Here is a 15600-nt window from a genome sequence, read left to right as displayed (position 1 = left end):
TGAGATCTTCTTCAATTTCCTTCTTTAGAGATCTGAAGTTCTTGTCATATAGGTCTTTCACTTGTTTGGTTAGAGTCACCCCAAGATACTTTATGCTGTTTGTAGCTATTGTGAAGGGGGTAATTTCCCTAATTTCTTCCTCAGTCTGCTTATTCTTTGAATACATAAGGGCTACTGATTTGCTTGCATTGATTTTCTAGCTAGCCACTTTGCTGAAGTTGTTTATCAGCCGTAGGAGTCCTCTAGTAGAGTTTTTAGGGTCACTTAAGTATAGGATCATATCATCTGCAAATAGTGATAGTTTGACTTCTTCCCTTCCAATTTGTATCCCTTTGACTTCCTTATGTTGTCTAATTGCTCTAGCTAGGACTTCCAGAACTATATTGAAAAGATATGGAGAGAGGAGGCAGCCTTGTCTAGTTCCTGATTGTAGTTGTATTGCTTCAAGTTTCTCTCCATTTAGTTTGATGTTGGCTACCCGTTTGCTGTATATTGCTTTACTATGTTTAGATATGGGCCTCAAATTCCTGTCCTGTCCAAGACTTTTAGCATGGAAGGATGCTGAATTTTGTCAAATGCTTTTTCAGCATCTAATGAAATGATCATGTGTTTTTTTTTTCTTTGAGTTTGTTTATGGAGTGGATAGCATTTATAGATTTCCTTATATTGAACCATCTCTGCATCCCTGGGATGAAGCCTACTTGATCATGGTGGATGATCTTTTTGATGTGTTCTTGGATTCGGTGGGCAAGAATTTTATTTAGTATTTTTGCATCGATATTCATAAGGGAAATTGGCCTGAAATTCTCTTTCTTAGTTGGATCTTTGTGTGGTTTTGGTATTAGCATAATAGTGGCTTCGAAGAAGATGTTGGGTAGTGTGCCTTCTGTTTCTATTTGGTGAAAAAGTTTGAAGAGTATTGGTGTTAAGTCTTCTTTGAAGGTCTGATAGAATTCTGCACTGAAACCATCTGGTCCTGTGCTTTTTTTTTGGTTGGAAGCCTATCTTTGACCCTTCTATTTCTTTAGGGGTTATGGGTCTGTTTAGATGGTCTATTTGATCCTGGTTTAATTTTGGTAATTGGTATCTGTCTAAGAAAATGTCCATTTCCTCCAGATTCTCCAGTTGTGTTGAGTACAGGTTTTTGTCGTAGGATCTGATGATTTTTTGAATTTTCTCAGGTTCTGTTTTAATATCTCCATTTTCATTTCTAATTTTGTTAATTTGGATACTTTCTCTGTGCCCTTTGGTTAGTCTGGCTAAGGGTTTATCTATCTTGTTGATTTTTTCAAAGAACCAGCTTTTGGTCTTGTTGATTCTTTGTATGGTTTTCTTGGTTTCTACTTGATTGATTTCAGCCCTGAGTTTGATGATTTCCTGTCTTCTTCTCCTCCTGGGTGAATTAGCTTCTTCTTGTTCCAGGGTTTTCAGTTGTTCTGTTAATCTTCTAGTGTAAGCTCTCTCAAATTTCTTTTTGGAGGCACTCAGATCTATGAGTTTTCCTCTTAGCACTGCTTTCATTGTGTCGCATAGATTTGTGTATGTTGTGCCTTCATTTTCATTAAATTCTAAGAAATCTTTGATTTCTTTCTTTATTTCTTCCTTGACCAACTTATCATTGAGTAGAGTATTGTTCAGTTTCCATGTGTATGTGGGCTTTCTGTTGTTTTTACTGTTACTAAAGACCACTTTTACTCCATACTTATCTGATAGGAGGCATGGGATTATTTCAATCTTCTTTTATTTGTTGAGGTCTGTCTTGTGACCTACTATATGATCTATTTTGGAGAAGGTACCATGAGGTGATGAGAAAAAGATATATTCTTTTGCTTTGGGATAAAAAGTTCTATAAATATCTGTTAACTCCAATTGGTTCAAAGCTTCAATTAGTTTCATTGTCTCCCTGTTTAGTTTCTGTTTTCCTGATCGGTCCATTGGTGAAAGTGGAGTGTTGAAGTCACCCCCAATTATTGTGTTAGGTGCAATGTGTACTTTGAGCTTTAGTAAAGTTTCTTTTATGAATGAGTGTGCCCTTGTGTTTGGGGCATAGATGTTCAGGATTGAGAGTGCTTCTTGTTGGATTTTTCCTTTGACCAGCAAGTAGTGACCTTCCATGCCTCTTTTGATGACATTAGGTTGAAAGTCAATTTTATCTGAAATTAGAATGGCAACTCCGGCTTGTTTCCTGGGACCATTTGCTTGTAGAATTGTCTTCCAGCCTTTTACTCTAAGGTCGTTTTTGTCTTTGACATTGAGGTATGTTTCCTGCAGCAAAATGTGGGGTCCTTTTTATGTTACCAGTCTGTTGGTCTATGTCTTTTTATTGGGGAATTGAGTCCATTGATGTTAAGAGATATCAAGGAGTAGTGGTTACTGCTTCCTATCATTTTTTATTTTAATTTTATACGTGTATGGTTATCTCCTTTGGGTTTGATGAAAGAAGCTTAATATCCTGCTCTTTCCAGGGTATAGTTTCCCTCATTGTAATGGTGCTTTCCTCCTATTATCCTTTGTAGGGCTGGGTTTGTAGAAAGATATTGTGTAAATTTGGTTTTGACATGGAATATCTTGGTTTCTCCAGCTATAGTAATTGAGAGTTTTGCTTGGTATAGTAGTCTCAGCTGGCATTTGTGTTCTCTTAGAGTCTGCATGAGATCTTCCCAGGATCTTCTAGCTTTCATGGTCTCTGGTGAGAAATCTGGTGTAATTCTGATAGGTCTTCCTTTATATGTTACTTGCCCTTTTTCTCTTACTCCCCTAAGTATTCTTTCTTTGTTTAGTACATTTGAGGTTTTGATTATTATGTGACGGGAGGTATTTCTGTTCTGGTCCAGTCTGTTTGGAGTTCTATTGGCTTCTTGTATATTCATGGGCATCTCTCTCTTTAGGTTAGGTAAGTTTTCTTCCATAATTTTGTTGAAGATATTTGCTGGCCCTTTAAGTTGTAAATCTTCACTCTCATCAATACCTATATTCCTTAGATTTGGCTTTCTCATTGAGTCCTGGATTTTCTGGATATTTTGGGTTACAAGCTTTTTGCATTTTGCATTTTCTTTAACTGTTGAGTCCATGGTTTCTATGGTATCTTCGGCATCTGAGATTCTTTCTTCTATCTCTTATGTTCTGTTGTTGATATTTGCGTCTATGGTCCCTGATTTCCTCCCAAGGTTTTCTATCTCCAAAGTTGTCTCCCTTTGTGCTTTCTTAGTTGTTTCTACTTCTGTTTTTAGATCCTGGTAGTTTTTACTCAGTTCTGTCATTTGCTTGTTTGTGTTTTCCTCTAATTCTTTAAGTGATTTTTGTGTTTCCTCTTTCATGACTTCTGCCTGTTGATCAAGGTTCTCCTGTATTTCTTTAAGTGATTTTTGCATTTCCTCCTTATTGGCTTTTGTATTCTCCTGAATTTCTTTCAGTGATTTTTGTGTTTCCCTTGTAAGGGCCTCTAATTTTTGATCCATTTTCTCCTGAATTTCTTTAAGTATGTCCTTCATGTGTTCGTGTTCTAGCATCATGACCAGTGATTTTAAATACAAATCTTGTTTTTCTGGTGTGTTGGGTTATCCAGAACTTGCTAATGTTGGAGAATTGGGTTCAGATGCTGCCATAATGCCTTGGTTTCTGTTAGTAACGTTCCTACGTTTGCCTTTAGCCATCTTATTCTCCCAGGAGTTAGATGGTCTTATTGTCACTGGCTGGTGCTTCAACCTACTGTGGATCTTTAAGATTATCTCTGCAACACTGGATGACTGGGTTTCTTCTGGCACAGATTACTGATATGCCAGCTTCCTCTTTTGTGCCTTTGGAGCCCTTCTCAGTCTTACCTCAAGCAATGTTATACTTAGGTTGTCAAGGTCAACCAGGTGTTCTCTGTCTGCTCTATTGATCCTTTTGTGTCAGGGCAGACAGCAAATATGGCCTCGGGGCTTCTCTCCTTCCACAGCTTCCTGGGCAGGACGCGGCCCAAGCCCGGAGGGCTGGCAGACAAAGCTGCCTAAGTGCTCAGTTCCTGAGTGCAGGCAGACCCCTGGAGGTTTGCACCACCAGAAATCTAAAGCTCAGGGTGATGTAGTACCTAGTGATCCTTTTGTGTCTCTGCAGACAGCAAATATGGCCACGGGGCTTCTCTCCTTCCACAGCTTTAAATTTTAACCAAAATAAAAATACAGGGAATATGAAAAAATAAGTGGCAATAAACAATTATATGGTCAATATGTTAATGATCCAGGAAGTGATTTTACTAGACAACACTCAGGGCACAAGCTCTCATAGTTTGTTTTTGGTAAAAACATTACAAATTTACAGTGTGAATAATGGAATAATGGAAGAATGGAAGAAAAATATAAAGCCTGTATTAATTAAAACTCACAAGATATGCATAAACCCATCTGGAAATAAAGATTTTAAAAACAAAAGCTTTTAATTTTATTTACTTTAAATTAATTTGTGTGTGTGTATTTGAGACAGTGAGTTACTTTGTAGATCTGGACAGGAACTTGCTGTGTAGATCAGACTGGCCTCCTGTGATCCTCCTGACTCCCACTGCTGGTATTACAGCCATGTGCCACAAAACCTAGGTTGAAAGTAAAAGTTTAAAGGTAGAAAATGATCCATGTCAACTTCTGCATTCATATTTTGTAATTCTAATGCTTAACATTTTCTAATTCAAGTGTTTGAAGTGTGACAATAGATTGTAAATGATTGATGTGTGTAATTTTCAGTGATGTGTTTGATATTTTCAGGGTACTATTTATTCCTCACAACCAAGTGATGTGTATGGGTGGTTATTTGTACAATTCTTTTCCATTGAATGGAAGAATAGAGCCCTTTGTATTCATGGAGATATTTGGAAGCCTGGTCTAAAGATACAAAATTGCTCTCAGAAAACACTGGGAGAAAACAGGCTGCATTGTTCTTCCTCACAGAGTACAAAAGGCAATCAAAGCCATGTAGTAGAATATGGTAATTACTGAGAATCTTGACAGAATTTTTAAGATTAAGCCAAGGAAGATAAATGCTTTGCTGCAGATAATTTTTCTGAAAATTCCAGTAAGAGGTTCGAAGGGTGATGGTGGCAAACTTGTTTTCCACATTGCACAAAACAATCTGCAGAATCTTCCAAATCTTATTTCTTGAATTAGAGTTTGGAATAGGGAGGCGCAATTGATTATTGGAGAGAAAACAAATAGACGTGGGTGGGGGGTGGAAAGAGAGAGATACAGAAACAGAGACAGAGAGACAGAGACACAGAGAGATAGAGAGACAGAGAAACAGAAACAGAGAGACATAGACAGAAAGATAGAGGGACATATAAAGACAAAGAGAGGAAACGGCTGAAAGGAAGAAAATAAGACACTATTTATGGAAGTGCTTTATCATGGCATGATTTGAATAAGTAGAAAGACAGTCATTTCAATTTATTTACAAGGCAGCCTCCAAGGAAGATGAATTAAAGACTCAGGTATCAAATGTCCTTGGTGTTCATTGCTTTTCACCTTTTCTCTCACAAACTGCCTGGAGGTTGAATAGGTTAGAAGCAATCTTGTTATTCATGTTTAGTAATTTTAACTTCTCTTTGCTACTCTTCACATACTGATAATTAAGTCTGTAACTTAAACATCCAGAATGATACATTTTAAACGGTATCTGATGGAAGAAAAAATTGTGAAATATTAAATATAAAAATAAATATGGTGCCAGGCAGTGGTGGTGCACGCCTTTAATCCCAGCCCTTGAGAGGCAGAGGCAGGTGGATTTCTGAGTTTGAGGCCAGCCTGGTCTACTGAGTGAGTTCCAGGACAGCCAGGGTTACACAGAGAAACCCTGTATCGAAAAGAAAAAAAAATAAAAAAAAATGGCAAAACCCAATGTTATCATTAATGTCGATTAAAATAACATTCTTTTATTCAATAATTTTAATGGCTAAGTAACCATATTAGAATTAATGGTCATGGATCTAGAAGAAAAGATAGCATGTTGCTTCATGATGTGTTCTTGCTCTGGTTTTAAATGATAGATTTTTCTTGATTTTTACTAGAGAAAGCATAGAATTTACCTAGTCACTTTCACCTTTACAGCCTTCTATTTTGTCAAGATGAATATATTTATAGTTTATGTTAAAGTAGAAAATTCCCACTGTGCCATATAGACAGAATTACATCTGACTCCTCAGTGGAGATTCTAATAGCCAGAGGGTCTTGGCAGATATGCCAAAGACTCTTATGAGATGACAGGTGCCAACCCAGACTACTATAACCAGAAAAACTTTTAATCATTATCAATGAAGAAAAATGACATTCTACGATAAAACCAAATTTAGGCAATATCAGTCTGCAAATCCAGTCCTCCAGAAAGTATAAGCCCTACAGAAGGAAAACAACCCAGGGAGGCTAACTACATCCACGAAAGCAAAGAAAATAAATAAACATACCCCAGCCAAAAGAAGGGAAACGCACACAACCACTCCTACCATACTTACTACCCACTCGCTAACACACACACACACACACACACACACACACACACACACACAAAGTAACAGGAAGTAACAATTGTTGGCCATTGGTATCTTTCTATAGCAATTGTCTCAATTCCCTAATAAAAAGGCACAGATTAACAGAATGGATGTACAAACAGGATCCATCCTTCTCCTGCATCAAAGAAACACATCTCAACATCAAGAATGAACATTACCTCAGGATAACATGTTGGAAATGATATTCCAAGCAAATAGACCTAAGAATCAAGCTACTATCACCATTTTAATATCCAATAAAATAGACTTCAAACCAAAAATTTTAAAAAATAGACAAACGCTTATCCTAAGAAACTAAAAGACACAGAGAAAATTTCCAAATTAGCAAAATCAGAAATGAAAAGGGCATAGGAAAGAACACTATGCACTCATCAAAGGAAAAAAACCACCAAGATGACATTTCAGTTCTTAACATTTATTCTCCATGCACAAGGACACCCACCTTTGTAAAAGAAACATTTCTACAGATTAAATTACATATTGGACCTCAAACACCAACAGTGGGAGACTTCAATATCCTACTCACACCAATAAATAAAAAACCTGGATAGATCTCATACTAACTTAGCAGTACACCTAAAATCCCTAGAACAAAAAAATAACCACACATAAGAGGAGTAGACAGAAAAATAAAAATCAGACTCAAAGTTGAAATCAATAACAGAAACAAACAAAAAGAATCAATGGAACAAATAGTTGTCTCTTTGAGAAAAAGAAAACATAGACAAAGCATTATCCCAACTAACAAAGAGACACAGAAAGAGTATCCAAATTAGCAAAAATCAGAAATGAAAAGAGGATATAACAACAAACACAGAGGAAATTCAGAGAATCATAAGGACATATTTTAAAAACATATTAAGGGGCATATTTTAATAATATTGAAAATCTAAAATAAATGGGTAATTTTCTTGAGAACTACCACTTACCAACCTTAAATGAAGATCAGATAAGCATTTAAATACACCTATAATCGCCTGGTAAAATATAAGCAAGCAGTCATTAAAGTTCTCAGAATCATAAAGTACCAGTTACAGATAGGTGTAGCACAGAATTCTCCTTGACTTTCAAAGAAAAGTTAACACCAATACTCCTAAAATTAGAAAAATATAATGCATTGTCCAACTCATTTTATAAGGTCACAGTTATACTGATACTCCACTACCTCAGGACTCAACAAAGAAACAAAATTACAAATTTTCCTTATGAACAAAGATTCAAACACACACACACACACACACACACACACACACACACACACACAGTAAAATACTTGGAAACTGAATCTAAGAACACTTCAAAAAGATCATCCATCATGATCAAGTAGGTTTTATCCCAGAGATGTAGGAATGATTCAATATATGACAATCAACAAATATAATCCATTATATAAATAAACTGAAAGAAAAAACACCACACGATCATCTTATTAAATGAAGAAAACAGGACTGACAACATCTAATCCCCTTTCATGTTAAAAGAGATTAGGGATATAAATGACACACCTAAACACAATAAATGCAATTTACACTAAGCCTGTAGCCAACACCAAATTAAGTAGAGATAAACTCAAAGCAATTCCACTAAAATCAAGGACAAGTTTGTCCACTCTCTATATACCTATTCAATATAGAGCCCAAAGTCTTAGGGTAATCAGACAACAAAAGAAGATCAAGGAGATACAAATTGGAAAAGAAGAGATCAAAGTATCTTTATTTGCAGATGATATGATAGTATACATAAATGACCCTAAACATTCCACTGGGGAAGTCCTATAGCTAATCAACACTTTCAGCAAAGTAGCTGGGTATAAAGTTAAATCACAAAAATGCAGTAGTCCTATTATATACAAATGAGAAATGCACTGAGAAATAAATCATAGAAACATCATTAACAACAGCCTTAAATAATATAAAATACCTTGGGGGTAACTAACCAAGCAAATGAAAGACTTGCATGATAAAAATTTCAAGTCTTTGAAGAAAGAAATTGAAGAGGGTGTAAAGATATCCCATGTTCATTCATTTGTAAGGTTAATAGAGTATAAATGACCATCCTACTAAAACCAATCTACAGATGAAATGTGATCACCATAAAAATTTCAACACAAATCCTTACATATTCTGAAAGGAGAACTTTATATGGAAAAACAAAAACCCAGGATAGTTAAAACAATACTGTCCAGTAAAAGTACTCATGGAGAACTCACCATTCCTGATTTCAAATTATACTACAAAGCTATAGGAATAAAAACAGTCAGCATGATGTAGCCATAAGAACAGAAACATTGATCAATGGGATTGAAGTAAAGACGGAGACATAAATAACAACGAACGCCTGATATTTAATAAGAAAGCCAGAAACACATACAATAGAAAAGATGGCTTTTTCAACATATGGAGCTGGTGAAATTGGATGTCTGCTTGTAGAAGAATAAAGATATATCCATACTTATCACCCAAATCCAAATGGATCAAAGACCTCAACATAAAACCAGGTCCACTGAATTCTGATAGGAGAGAAAGTGCTAAATAGCCTTAAACAGATTGGTACAGAAGGAAGCTTCCTGAACAGAACACCATTAGTGCAGGTACTAGGATCTAAAGCTAATAAATGGAAATTCATGGTGCTGTAAAGCTTCTGCAAGGCAAAGGACCCCTTGAATAAGACAGGACAGCTACCTTCATAACTTTTCCATTCTGAAGTTATTGTTATTTTGTCTTGTTTTAGATGTTATTAGACCAGATGGTAGAGGTCTAATATCCAAAATATATGAAGAATTCAAGAAACTAGGCATTGAAACCCCAAATAGTCTAATTTAAAAATGAGGTATAGATATGAACAGAGAAATTTTCAATTGAGGAAATACAAATGGTTGAAAAAAGAAAGAAATGTTTGACATTCTTAGCTATCATGGAAATGAAAATCAAACCTATCTTGAACTTTCATCGTATACCTGTCAGAATGGGTAAGATCAATAACATAAGTTAGACTGGCAAAAATGTGGAGCAAGGGGAGCCCTCCTCCATTTCTGTGGGAGTGCAAACTTGTCCAGTCACTGTTGAAATCAGTATGATGGTTCCTTGGGATGCTGAAAATTGATCTACCTCAAAATCCCGCTACACTGCTCTTGGTCATATACTCAAAGGAAACTTCATTCGAACACAAGGACACTTTCTCAACCATGATCATTGTTCTGTTCATAACAGGCACAGCCTAGAAATAACCAAGATGTCCTTTGACAGAACAGTGGATAAAAAATGTGGTACATTTACACAATGCAGTATGACTCATCTGTTTAAAAAATGACAACATAAAATTTTCAGGCAAAAGAGTAGAGTTAGGAAAAAAATCCTAAATGAGTCAACCCAAACATGGAATCATTTATATGAGGATATTAACCATTGTAAAGGTCAAAAAGTGCTTCTGTATGCAGATAATCATCAAAGAAACCAGGAAAATTAAGCTCATAGGCATCTTTCAAAGGACAGAGGTGTTTAACTTATAATCTCTTGGAATCCTGGGAAGAGATGTATTTTACAACTTGTTGGTCTTTTATTGTCTTACTTATACCTTGCCTGACTCATCCAGAATTTTTTTTTCTTATCCTGTATCCTTCTCTCCTAAGACATTGAGCATTACTTCTAAGCCAGAAACCTCATCATCCTTTTCAAAAGATGTCATTTGTACTATCCAACATTGGTGACTTCTATGTTTTCTTAGGGACAGACATTATTTTTACCTCAGTCAATCTCACTAGCCTCTTGTCTAGAACATTGTTTTTGAGTGAACAGTAACCCATCTTACATAGGAAGCCATATGTCCTTTTAAACCCATCTTACATAGGAAGCTTCAATGTAAACATGTCTCAAGTCATTCTTGTGTCTAAATTGTTATCTGGAAACTTTCCCAATGCTTAAACATGGCAAAAATATAAGCTGATGTCAGACTGTCAAACTTTTGCTGCAGCACTAGTATCACTATAATCTGGCTAAACTTGAATTTCATTGCTGTCTTTTCCTGGGTTCTTTCTCTGTCAGCTATGAAACTGGCAGGGTCACTCCACAAGCCATCAAATAAGTGATAGTCAGCTTATGATCCTCAGACCCAGAGAGGATACACGCATCTCCCTGAGAAGAGAAAATAGAATGGATTTTATGGGTGAAATGAGGGCAGGGAAGATGACAAGAGAAGATTGGAAGCTATAGAATAATTGGAGATGGAGAAAGAAATAGAGTTCAGGGAGGGAGGGAATACTGGGAAAGACAGTAAATTGAGGGACATCTAAGGAATAGTATAGAAATCTAGCACAGCAGTAACTTCCCGAAATATGTGAACGTGGCCCCATGTCTGGTTCACCCTCAGAATAGCCAGGCCCAGTGCATAGGAGCTGGAGTGTAACAAGGGAGGGAAGTTCAGTCAGTGTGTGGGTGAGTACAGTTCAGGATCTCTGTCTGAGCTGAGTGCGGGGCAATAAACACACCTGGGAACAGCTTTGGAGAACTGGTTTATTTATTGGTGTGTGTGTGTGTGTGTGTGTGTGTGTGTGTGTGTGTGTACATGGCTCATAGGGGTCTTCTTTATGCCTCTTGGGAGGTGGCCAGGGCCTCAGGGGCAAGATTTGTGTGACTGTGTACCGTTGGCTAGGACACGGGTGTTGGAAGATGCTTCATCTATATTCTCAGGAGCTGTAGGGAGGGGCACCTTATAAAGTCAAGCAAGGAGTAAAGTATAATAACTGCCCAGGTGGCCAATTCTTAATAGAGTTGAAGGTGGGTAAACCAGCTATATAGTATTCCAGGCTTGGAGTGAGGAGGTAGCTAACTCCTGCTATCTTAATGTTTGAGGTATCCCTGCTTGAAACTCCCTCAATTCTTCCTCCATAACCCTGGGCGATTATGGTCCCACATATGAAAGCAAACCTATGAGGTCTCCTAACAATGGGAGAGACAGAGTCCCTGTTGTCTACCTTTTGTTATCAAAGGAAGCTTTCATTAGAAGAACTGGGTTGTATTCACTTGAGCTGCTGAACAAAAGGTTCCCATAGTAATCCTATTTCTTAGTTTATGGTTTATATTGCTGTGATGAAACACCATTGTAGTGGGAAATATTAAAAAGCGTGGCACCATCCCGCACTCTACCCAGATACTCTCTGCCATTGGCTAGCCCCAGTCAGCAGTCTTCCCAGCTCTGGTTCGCCTGCCTCAGAGCTGCTTCTACCTCCTCAGCCATCTAATCCCTGTGGCTAGTTGTCACAAATCCCCTTTACCCAGTAAATAAAACTCCAGAAGCTTATAATTAATCAGTAAGATTTACATATCAATAAATTCTCAATTCATAAGATGCCCACACAATAATTTCAGAGCCAACTGATAATGATGCAAGTTGCCCACCTAGATTAGACAAGCTATCCCAATCATTATATCCTTTTATGATATTCATAGCTACCTGTGGCTGTTTAAAGTCATGTGGAATCTGATCATCTTCCTCTTCCCTCATCTTCTCTTTGTCCTCATTCTTCTAACTCCAAAATCTCTGCCCACCTACCTTTCCACTGCCCAATCAAAGGCTCTCACCTTATCTTGTGCCTGCCCTCACCTGCATATAGACATCAATCCTTACTCCATGACAAAAAAGCAAGTTAGAAAGGAAAGGGTTTATTTGGGTTCCATTTTCAGATCATAATTCTCCATTGGAAAAAGTTAGGTCAGGAACTCAAACAGGGCTGGAACCTTGAGGCAGGTGCTGAAACTGTGGAGGGTTGCCTTCTGTTGGTTTGCCTTGTCCAGCATCAATGTTGTGGTGTTTGTCTGATCTTATTATATTTTATTTTGTCATGTTTGGCTGTTATCTTTTAAGAACTTTTGATTTCTAATGACAGAAAGAAAACAGGGTACATCTGGAATGACAGTAGAGAGAGAAACTGGGAGGAGTGGAGGTAAGGGAAACTGTATGAGAGAAGACTCTATTTTCAATAAAAGAAACAATGTCAAATATGGCATTAAAAAATTATACTGGGGACTGGAGTGATTAAGAGGACTGTTCTTCCAGAGGTCCTGAGTTCAATTCCAGCAACCACATGGTACCTCACAATCATCTTTAATGGGATCCAATACCCTCTTATGGTGTGTCTGAAGACAGCTATAGTGTATTCATATGCATAAAATAAATAAATATTAAAGACCAAAATTACACTGTATTTTAATAAAGGAATCCTCTCTGCATATTCAAAATAAAGCTACTCAAGTTGTTGCATTTTAATTTGAATTTGTTTTAATTAATGTATTTGTCTTTAGAAATGCATCCTGGATGATAAAATATGGCTGATCTTTTTATCAATGATATACAAAATAGCTGTGGTTTATTGTTTATTTTGTTTTTGCTATGCTATGATTTTATTACTTTTCATTAACATACAGTCTGCTGTGATTTTAAGTATCTCTGTCATAGTGATTGAGGTGCTACTGTAAATTTTGAATACTTTTTAGGCAGGTATGCATAAAGAATAATTTACCAACCCAAGACTCCACTTGGCTTGTACAACATGCACACCCATTTTTTTAATAACATACCCAGAAACCCGTTTGTAACTTAGAACCACATTTCAAACAAAGGAGTAAGCTTCTCCTCTCAAAATCTGTTTCTTAGACAGCTAATATCAGTATTTCCCATTATGTTCATGTATGAGATTATAGAATGGTTTTGTATAGGCTAGGATTGAATTTATGGAGAATAAGGCAAACTATGACCTCTGAATGAACGTTTATGGAAAAATAGCAAGTTATGCCTATGCACTATTGCACATGCCTGTGATTTAAATCAGATACTTGTCGAGAGCCATCCAAGCCTGTCTATCAAAATTGAAAAACACCTATGTTTTGCCTTTTAGTAATGAACTCACTCCTCCTCTGAGATCTATAGAAGATAGCCCCAAGTAATAATTGGAGCCCTTGAATAATCTTTTCCTTATGTGGCCTGCTGCCATTCTTAACAGTACATTCAATCTGTAAGATCACTCTTTTGAATTAACTTACCTTGCTATATTAAAAAAAAAAGCAGAATAACATTGTATGAATAAGACTTTGAACCCAGAAAGGGGACCCAAATTTCCTCATTAACATATATACACAATATGGGGTGTCGAAGAGTTTCTGATAATTCTTATACCTGGGAGCAAAACTTGTTTTTAACTTGAATTTTCTAGTTACTTTTGCTAATCAAAATTCCTGGGGGCACTTCCTCATCCAAAATCCAAAATGCAGCAAGCCAACATTTAAGTAGGTGTTTTCCACCTCTACTTTCCATAGATTCCTGGTCTTGTCATCTTACTGATGTTTCTGCCGTCAACAATAATGCTTTTATTATTCAAGGGTACAATTGTTTTGTTTATTTTTATCTATGAAGCCTTGAATAGCTCTGGTTGTTCTGGACTTCACTATGTAGTTCAGGCTAGCCTTAAACTTGCTGTCTTCTTGGATTAGTTTGAGTGCTGAGATTACAGGTATATACCATCACAACCAGCCAAAGAATACTTTTTTGAGCAGATGTGTGTGTGTGTGTGTGTGTGTGTGTGTGTGTGTGTGAGAGAGAGAGAGAGAGAGAGAGAGAGAGAGAGAGATGATTACAGGCCTTCAGTTCAAGATTCTACAATAGCCAACAAGAATCAAAATCTCAGATTTTTGCATTAAATATAATATTCCTTAGACAAAACCCACTCAGGCAGGGGAGGCTTTCTTCAAATCCATTTCAAATCCAGATTGTAAAATTCACATTGACATTAACAAAAATGAGCTTTATGTTACCTTGTTACCAATTTATACCAATATAGCCTTTTAGAAAATAATTGAACAAAACTCCATAAAGTGCATACATATGTCTGAAAATCATTTTAAATTTCAAAGGAGACATAGACCATCCTTTTAAGCAGCATGTTTATTAGATTAATCTAATTAGGTTACTTCTGTGGCTAGACAGAGAGGAGCACTACAGTGATGAGAGAATGGGACAAAAAAAACTTGTAGAGACATCATAACCAATGCAACTCTTATAAAGGCAAACATTTAGTTGAGGCTGGCTTACAATTTCAGAGGTTTCAAACCATTATCCTCATCGTAGGAAGCATAGCTGCAAAGTTGCATGCAGGCAGACATGGTGCTGGAAGAGCCAAGAGTTCTACATCTTGACTTCAAGGCAGCCAGAAAGATACTGTCCTGTGCACTGGGTGTTGCTTTAGCATAGGACCTCAAAGCTAATCCCCACAGTGATGCATTCCCTCCAACAAGGCTACACTTACTCCAACAAGGCCACATTTTCCTAATAGTGGCTCTTCCCATGGGCCAAACATATTCAAACTACCACAACCCCTAACCTAATGGTTCTGGGAATGTCCATACCAGAGGATACAGTTCTACTTCCTGTTTTTCCTTGTTGTCCCTCACACACCACATGAAGCTCAAGAAGAAGGGAGACCAAAGCATAGATACTTCGGTTCTTCGAAGCGAGATCAAAATACCCATGGGAGGAGATACAGAGACAAACTGTGGAACAGAGACTGAAGGAAAGGCCATCCAGATGGCACACCTGGGGATCCATCCCATATAGAATTACCAAAACCAGACACTATGCATGCTGACAGAAGCCTGATATAACTATCTCCTGAGAGGCTCTGCCAGTGTTTGATAAATACAGAAGTGGATGCTTATAGCCAACCAATGGACTGAGCTCAGGGTCCCCAATGGAGGAGTTAGAGAGAGGACCCACGGAGCTGAAAGGGTTTGCAGCACCATAGGAGGAACATCAATATGAACTAATAAGTACCCTGAGAGCTCCTAGGGACTAAACCACCAACCAAAGAACACACATGGTGGGACCCATGGTAACAGCTGCATATGTAGCAGAGGATGGCATTATTGGACATTAGTGAGAGGTTAGGCCTTTGGTCCTGTGAAGGCTCAATGCCCCAGTGTAGGGGAATGCCAGGACAGGGAAGCAGGAGTCGGTAGGTTTGTGAGCAGAGGGAGGGGGGTAATATAGGTAGTTTTTGGAGGGGAAACAAGGAAAGGGATAAC

Source organism: Apodemus sylvaticus, chromosome 2 (genome assembly GCF_947179515.1).
Source record: "Apodemus sylvaticus chromosome 2, mApoSyl1.1, whole genome shotgun sequence".
In the NCBI taxonomy this organism is placed as follows: domain Eukaryota; kingdom Metazoa; phylum Chordata; class Mammalia; order Rodentia; family Muridae; genus Apodemus; species Apodemus sylvaticus.
Note: the sequence above shows the minus strand (reverse complement) of the source record.